This window comes from Mus caroli, chromosome X (genome assembly GCF_900094665.2).
Source record: "Mus caroli chromosome X, CAROLI_EIJ_v1.1, whole genome shotgun sequence".
In the NCBI taxonomy this organism is placed as follows: domain Eukaryota; kingdom Metazoa; phylum Chordata; class Mammalia; order Rodentia; family Muridae; genus Mus; species Mus caroli.
In genome coordinates this window covers 116,161,748-116,171,260 of record NC_034589.1, presented here as the reverse complement: position 1 = coordinate 116,171,260, position 9,513 = coordinate 116,161,748, and the positions used below count along the sequence as shown (strand labels likewise).

Below are 9,513 nucleotides of genomic sequence, written 5' to 3'. Positions count from 1 at the left end.
CATATATTTTATTACAAAATACTTTTTACTTATTTTCTGTGTACACATTTTTCAATTTATGATTTTGAATTGGTATACAGCATCCAATGTGCTAACATATAATGACATATGTAAAAACATCATGTAAATATTTGATATATAAAATAAATATTGCTTTATTAATTAAAATTACCATAGTGATTTAAGTAACTTTGAACTAGTGTATACAGTGTTTTAGAGATAATTTGAAACTGTTTGATAACTCATTTCACCATTTACTAGAGAAAAATTCATACACATATATACAAATCTGAACGCAGAAGAATGCTCATATGAAGAAATTTATATTTGTTGCAAAATTACAAATTCTGAGCTTCTTTCAATCTTAGTATTCAGAGCATGAGTTCAGTTTGGTTAGTCTTTCTTAATGGGGAGAACTGATTTCCTCAATACTAAAAATTGTCCTGATAAGTCTGTGATTTTGTGTATGTATATATATATATATATATATATATATATATATATATATACATATATATGCTGTGCTGCATTTTATATCAATTTCAGTTTAAGTTTATGGCATGTGATTAATGAGAGGATAATATTTTTAATTTAATATTTTCTTTATTTACATTTCAAAAGTAAATTTACATTTCTTTATTTACATTTCCCATTTTCACCCCCCAAAATGCACTATCTCATCCTCCCTCCCCCTGCTTCTATGAGGGTGTTCTCCCACACACCTATTCACTCCTGCCTCCCCACCCTGGCATTCATGTACACTAGGGAATTGAGCCTTCCCTTGACCAAGGTCTTTTCCTCGCATTGATGTCCAGAAGACCAGAGAGGATAATATTTTAAATGCTGAAATTCTCTAAGTTTTAGATAATGGATGGCTACCATTTTGTTTTCAGTTTTCACTTCATACTGAGACAAATCAGCAGTTCCATGAAGCAATCATCTCCAATTATTTTAGAAACTTAAAAGGTGAGGGTATTTTTATTTTATAAATGTATTGTGAAAAAAAAAACATTACAAACTTAAGTATAAGAAATGTTAAGTTAAAAAATCATGTGAAGTAACATTTGCCCTTGTTATTGTTCTCAAAACTTATCTCAGTGTGAGCACTGTCCAGTATAATCAAAATTATTTTCTGTTATGTAGATCAAAAATGGCAATTAAAATATCAATTAGAATTATCTTCCTAAACTGGATAGCCCTTTGCAGAACCATACTGCACCATAATGCATTTGGAGTCTTCTGCCATTTTGTAAAGGCAAAATATTTCCTATTAGAGGGAAATATTAGGATAAAAACATGTTTAAAGTTATTTTACCCTCCTTGGGTGAATGAAAAATATGTAACGGTTGTTATTAGTTTGTTTTTCATAAAATAGTACTTCAATATTAGTTTGGATAACCTGCAATATAGTTTTTTTTAGTGGTATTTGGGATCAAACACAGTAAATAAGAGCTGATGGGGAAATTGATCATCATTAAAGAGGTTTCAAGTAATTTTATGAGCAAAATGGCATATTTTACAAATTATGACTTTATAGATCCAAAAGTCCTACATGTGTTAACCAATATTACTTATTGTAACTTAACAAATGAAAGTTCTAAATCATAATCTGGATAAATATTTTTATAAAGTTAGCATGTAAAATATTCTACATAGAACTACTGTGGAAAAATAAGATTGTAAGTTTATATGAGGGATAAAGAAAAGAAGCTCATTTCTACTGCTGTCTGGAGAATCTTTTGTCTAGTACAATTCTTAGGGGCTAGAGAGAAGCTTTTGTGTTTAAGAACACTTTTGTAGAAGCAACTTTTGTTGCTTTTGTAAAAGACTTGGGTTCAATTTCCAGCATCCACATGATGGCAAAAAAAGAAAAAAAAAAATCCATGACTCCAGATCCAGGTCCTCAAATCCTCTTATGACCACCGTGGGGACTGCAGTCACATGACCCATATACACACATATTGGAGACACTAATACAAATATTATTTTCATATGAAACAACAATAATCACAATAAACAGACAAACTCCATGATAAAATGATCTTACGTGAGAGAAGCTGGGAAAGAATTGGGAGTAATAGAGGAAAGGGAAACGAATCATGACATACTATATGAGAATGATCTATTTTCAATAAAAGAAAAAAGTTTTCAAATATAATAATAGCTGTTAGTTGTGTAAGTCTGAGTGATATGAAGTTTACCTAAGATTCTCTCCTTACATACAGAGTCTCAAAAACCGTTCATAAAGGAAACCTGATACAGGTTAGAAAATTAGTAAGGAATATCATCTATAACTAGGTAAGTCTTGATATCATATATATTTATATTCATATACATATATTTATTTATTCCTATGTATGAACACAAACATGAAATATTAACAATGTATACCATCATTTAGTACTTAAATGTGATTTTTTTAAATAAGTAGAGATGATATTCTGCTATGAAATTATAAATATTTTTACTTAATAGTTTGATTATTACTGTCTTACACAAATATACACACACATTCACACATATGTTTTCTGTATTTGTATGCATGTATATAGTGCTATATTACAAAATATAAAAAATGATCCATTTATCAGTTTGTATTTGATTCTTTAAAATTTCTTCAGAAAAATCCAACAATATTTTTACAAACTAATATATTGAAAGAAATCAAATACTTGTCTTATTCCAAATATATAGATTTAATCTTACCTTTGACATGTATAGTTTTACTATATATGTGTAAAAATATATAACAAATATTTGCAATATCTAACCCTGCTTAATATTTCAATTTAATTTTAAATATATGCAAATATTTCATGTTACAAAATCATAAATCCTTACCTCAATAGTTTGATTCCTGATATCTCTTTCTACTGACATGTTAATTTAATTTTGTTTCACACATAGTCTGTGTTACTATGAAAAGATGAATGTAGCATTCTGAAGATTTACTTAATAGTAACACTATAAGATACAAGAATCTAGACGACAAATGTATTTTGATTCAGTTAGTTATGAGTTTCTCTTCTTATAATTTTAGCAATAAGGTTTAAGGGTTATGGCTTAGTGACATTTAGCACCAAGATTTAGGGATATTGCTTGCTAGTGTTCACAAGGATTTGCATTTTATCACCTATATTAAAAATTTTTTAAACCCTAAGGTAAAAGATATGCAGATATGTTATATACTTATCAAGTGTTTTAAAACCTGATTCTGCCATTTGGCATTTGTGTCACCTGATTCTTTTCCTTGCTAAATCTAGTCCATTCCTAACAAAGACTGGTTCACTGACAAGTACAATTTCCAAACTAGTTTCAAGTACTACCATCACAGGTCCATAGTAGTTGTCTTAGTCAGGGTTTCTATTCCTGCACAAACATCATGACCAAGAAGCAAATTGGGGAGGAAAGGGTTTATTCGGCTTACACTTCCATACTGCTGTTCATCACCAAAGGAAGTCAGGACTGGAACTCAAGCAGGTCAGAAAGCAGGAGCTGATGCAGAGGCCATGGAGGGATGTTCTTTACTGGCTTGTTTCCCCTGGCTTGCTCAGCCTGCTCTCTTATAGAACCAAGACTACCATCCCAGAGATGGTCCCACCCACAAGGGGCCTTTCCCCCTTGATCACTAATTGAGAAAATGACTTACAGTTGTATCTCATGGAGGCATTTCCTCAACTGAAGCTCCTTTCTCTGTAATAACTCCAGTTGTATCAAGTTGACACAAAACTAGCCAGTACAGTAGTTGAGACTAAGAATTGTACTAGCAAAACAGTTATTACTTGCTTATATCACAAATAAGGTAATGTGTATTTATTTATATTTTTTACCAAAATGAAAGAATCTGAGTTTTTTCCTTAACACAATATGCACACATTTAGCATTTCTTTTGACTATATAAATTCCAGATTTTTCAGTGCCATTTTATATTCAATACATTATTTTATAAGTTATTCATTTGATTTTTTACTATCGTATTAAGACTAACCACCTCCCCCATGCCTGCAAAAAAAAAAATAATAATCATAGGATTGTTTAGTAGTTAGAACACAACAGAAGTTTAACTAGGCTATCCAAATACAAAGGACAGACCATGTGCTTAACATAAAGATGTCTGGTAGGAGAAATTGAGAGTAGGAATCACTGATAGAGAGTTGAATTTTCACTTGAAAATAAAAACAGAAATGATAAAGAACAGAAAAAATGATATAGTAGGAACTTTATTCAGTCTCCTCATCCCGTGACTAGCTCTGTTAAGACACGATATTATAGTTAAGAGTTGACTATACTTTGAAATATAAGAGAACATTCAAGAATATTGATTTTCAAATATATGCAGCAGTGTAACCCTCAACACATAACCACACTAGCAGCAATACTGAAAGAACTGTGTTATCTCTCTCTCTCTCTCTCTCTCTCTCTCTCTCTCTCTCTCTCTCCCTCTATCTCTCTGTCATAAACGTAAATAGGTGCAGATGTATATATGTATTTATGTGTGTAACAGTGTAACAATAATAAACAACATTAAATTAGAGGTCATGAATTTGAGAGGGAGTGGGAGGCATAAGATGAACTGGAATAAGGAGAAGGGGAGGAAATGATGTTGAAACAGTGGCCATATAGGAAATTATCTATCTGTATCCCTATATCCACATGTGATATCAATACATGATATAGTTTGTGTAGCAGGACTTTTTAAGTAATAAATATTATGCTATGTTACCATTTTGCTACTTATATTTAAGTTAATAAATGTAAGGACAAATATATTTAGGAATTACATTTAATATGTTATAAAACATAGAAATATTAGAGTCAAATTAACAGGAATTCTTTTATTTTGCATGTGTTGCATGACAAGGATTAAAATTAAAATATGACTTAATTACTTGGCAAGCTTTAGGAAAACTATTTGGCACTTATAGAATTCTAATACAGTTCCAACAGTAAAATCTGAATATTAAGAGTTCAAAGGATGTAATAAGTTTACAAAGTACTCAAAGGTATTCATTTGATGATACTTAGATGAATTATGGACATGTAAATATTGAAACTAGAAGATAGCATTTTACATTTAAAGAGTGAGTAGTGGTCATTATAGTGATCCTTTTATCCTTCCAAGTTATGAGAAGGATATTGAGTCAGAAAAATATTTGAGTTTGCTATGATGATAAATTAGGTGTTTTTGAGAATTAAAAAAATATATAGTATTATATCTTAACATGTGTAGATCTCAAAAGAATACTGAAACAAGAAACTGAGGTTTATCCATTGGGCAGCCCATATAATAATACTTTTATGTAATTTCTATATCAGGCAAGAGTTGCAAAATTTGAATGTGTAATTTTTCTCTAATTTCTAAACATGTATTAGATATTTATTATATATTTCATTGTAATCTTTTCATATATATGAATATTTTAATATATTCTCTCTGTAAAACTCTAAGAGATATGCTTTTGAAGATTTTGAAGGTAGCAAGCATTGGGTAAATGCAGAATCTTTAGAGTCTCAAAAACAATATTTTGCAGTTATAGCTTGGATACAATAGCTGGTACAGAATGAAAGAACAATGACTCTGTTCAAAAACAATGAATATTGTTATGAATGTCATAAGGAAACATAAAACATTCACTTTCTCTGGAAATTACAGTAGTTGTTTCCACATAATCTTTATGATCTGAACTTGTATTACACTCACATAAAGGTAGGTAAAAGGATGAAACTAATGTTTTCTCAGAAAAATGAATGATTCTAATAATCACTTTATTGTCTTCATCCTGTGAATTACTTTTGAATCAAATTATATTTTAAAGTATATTTTCTTCCTATACAGTAATGTGCTTAAAAACAACTACAAGTGGATTTTTAGTGTTGGGGCTGCTGCCGAATGATCTGTAACACTTCTGAATTGCATATACTTGAAAATCAAAAATGACTTCCAAAAGACAATACATTGTATATCCAAATAGATCTTTGCAAAGGGAAAACCATCTTACCAACCTGAATTCAAGAAGGGTTAATTTTCCATCATCAACTTGCAACTCAGAAAATAATATCAGTATCAGAAAACCAGAAAACCGTGAGATATGTCATAACTGGATTCTCTCAATACCTAAAAATGCAGCCAAAGATTCTGAAGTGGAAATTCCTATCCCCCCTAGTCTACACAGATCCCTGACTGATTCTAAAAAGTCTTTGATTGGTTCAATCGTAGAAGAATGTGGCAAAGTTCAGATTCATTTTCCAAGTAACAACCAGGGACCACAAAAAGTCATTATTAGCGGCTCCATGGAAATAGTTGAAAAAACCAAGAAAAAGCTTCTGCAACTTGCAGAAGAGGAGCAAGCCAAAAATTATTCTGTGGCTATTCCTGTCAAGTCAAAATATCACCAATTTCTTATGAGTAAAAATGGTGGCAATCTTCAGGAAATCTGTGAGAAGACTGGGGCACGAATCATTTTTCCTACCTTTAAGAAAAAGGATCAAGAATCAGTAACTATCATAGGAACAGAAGAGGCTGTTAAAAATGTGCAAAAACAGGTAGAGGTTTTACTGAAAGATTTGGAGGATGTGGTGGAGGATAGCATATTAATAAGTCCTAAGTTCCACAATTACTTTGTCATGCAAAGGGGACAGCTTTTACGAGAAATAATTAAAGAATATGGCGGTGTGTTTATTACATTTTCTTATGTAGGAAAACAGAGTACAAAAGTCACAATAAAAGGAGCAAAAGCTTGTGTTGAAGCAGCAAAGAAACATATTCAGGGGATATTTGATCCCTTGGGATCACAAGTCACAACACAGTGTGTTGTTCCCCCCAAATTCCATCCTTTTATCATGGGACCTATATGCTCTCGAATTCAACAGATTGCAAGAGAATGTAAAGTTCAAATAAAATTTCCAGATACAGAAAAGGCAAATAGGAAGACACATCCAGAGGTTCAGGAAATGGGGAAAGAAAAGGGGGGGAAGAATATTAAAAAACCTGCTTCTACTTCTCCTAAGAAAAGTGACACCATGTCTATTTCGGGTAAAGCAGAAAATTGCAAGGAGGCTGCACAAGCTCTGGAGACTCTTGTTCCTGTCACTGCTGAAGTCCAAGTACCTTTTCACCTACATCCTTACATCATTGGCCACAAAGGAAGTGGATTGCGCAAGCTAATAAAGGACTTTGAAGTTCATATTCAAGTATCACAACCTGGGGGAAATTTTCACATCATATCAATTATGGGCCTTGAAGCAAATGTGGAACAAGCCAAAACAAAATTGCAAAATCAAGTAAAAGCCTTACAAATGGAACTAGATGATCAGCCGTTACGAAATTTCAGGAAAACATTCAGATTAGATCCCAAATATCATTCCAAGATCTTTGGTAATAAAGGCATACTTATTTCCCAGATTTGCACAGAATATGATGTCACCGTCCATTTTTCAAAGAAAGGAAACAATTCGATACAAGACCAAATTACCATTTCTGGCTCTAAAAGCAACATCCTCGGTGCCTATGATGCAATAATGAACTTGCTGCTTAAGATTGAAAAAACAGTTTCCAAGGAAATCCCACTGAACCACCATGTTTGTGCCAACATCATTGGATTTGGTGGGAAATCCGTCCAGAAAATCATGGAACAATTCCAAGTAGACATCCGTGTACCTTCAAAAGGAACCTGTAGTAATTCTAGCATCATTGTAAGTGGATCATCTTTTAATGTCCAAAAAGCAATTGAGTATATCTTAAGTCTTGAGAAACATTTCCTGTCTGTTGGAAAATCTGATCCTCCATTGGACCATCACAAAAGTGGTGGTCTTTATAATACAGCTGCAAGAACATCTAAGAGCTTTTGTAAAAGAAATACTCTTCGTAATGCAAAATCCACCACATATCCTCCACGTGTGGACAATTCTGAAGATTTTCCCAAATTGAAACATGAAACATCTCCTAAGCTTCACCCTTGGAGACCATAATAAGCAGGGTAAAACAAATAAAGGGAAATTGTCCAAACCTGATTACTTGAGAATGCTGTCAAATTTTATTATAAAACTGAAGTAGATATTGAATGCCTGGCATGTTTCTAACATCTTTCCTATTAGTATATCACTGTTTACACAGTATATAATCTTGTAGTGAAAATTAGGGGCTTGGTACATGACAAATACAGAGGTAAATGCACACAGCCATCCATTAGACTGAGCACAGGGTTTCCAATGGAGGAGGTAGAGAAAGGGCTCAAGGAGCTGAAGGGGTTTGCAGCGGCATAAGAAGAACAATAATATGAACCAACCAGTACCCCCAGAGCTCCCAGGGACTAAACCACCAACCAAAGAATATATATGGAGACACCCATGGCTCCATACTCATATGTATCAGAGGATGACATTGTGGGACATCAATGAGAGGAGAGGCCCTTGGTCTTGTGAAGGGCCCCAGTGTAGGGGAATTCCAGGACAAGGAAGTGGGAGTGGGTGCGTTATTGAGCAGGGAGAGGGAGAGGGGATAGGGGGGTTTCAGAGCGGAAATGAGGAAAGGGGATAAAATTTGAAATGTCAACAAAGAAAATATCTAATAAAAAAAAAGAAAGAAAATGAGGGGCTTGATCTGTAGTGCTTGCAAAAATGTAACAAGTTAGCTACAAGTTCTACCCCAGAGTAGACCCTGACATTTTTATACATACTCCCTTAAGAATGTCCATATATAACACAGGCTTCCTAACTTTAATGACAAATAGTATGCCATTTATCATTTTTGTTATGAAGTTTAGTAACTGTCAAAAAGAAGCTACCTCCATATCTTTACAAAGGAATAGCCCCCTTTGCTTTACAAATACACAATTTTCTCTTTATGCTTCTTCCATTTCTTCTTTGTTCTCTTTCATAATGGGAAAACTGTCTTCTTCACACATGTAATGACTTACAGCATAAAAAGAAAAACAAATTGTGGTCAGTACACTATGTGTTGATGTGCTCTTGTACTACTTGCACATCCAAAATGATATACTGGTGGTATTCCAGAGAACCACAAATGCTAAAGACTATAATATTGCATTAATTGAGTTTTCACATAATGGTGTTATATTGATGGGGTTAAGAATTATATGAATTCATTTTTAATACTTTAGACATACCCTTTAGAGATCTTTCTCTTTTGTTTTGTTTTGTTTTGTTTTTTTCGAGACGGGTTTCTCTGTGTAGACCTAGCTGTACTGGAACTCACTCTGTAGACTAGGCTGGTGTCAAACTCACAAATCTACTTGCCATGGCCTCCCAAGTGCTAATATTAAAGGCATGTGCCACCACTTCCCAGATAGAAATCTTTCTTGATAATAAATTTTGAAGCTAATAACAGAATGTTTTCATCTTGCTTCCAAGGCACTCTTAGGCCTTGTAAACTTTATATTAATTTGTGTCAATTTCATTTGGTTGTTTTCTTTCTTTCTTTCTTTCTTTCTTTCTTTCTTTCTTTCTTTCTTTCTTTCTTTCTTTCTTTCTTTCTTTCTTTCTTCCTTCCTTCCT

At 32.8% G+C, this 9,513-nt stretch overlaps 1 pseudogene; it reads left to right on the top strand.

The window, feature by feature from the left end:
• The first annotated feature begins 5,877 nt into the window (after window positions 1–5,877).
• LOC110287193 lies at window positions 5,878–7,981 on the top strand (annotated as a pseudogene).
• The last annotated feature ends 1,532 nt before the right edge of the window (window positions 7,982–9,513 follow it).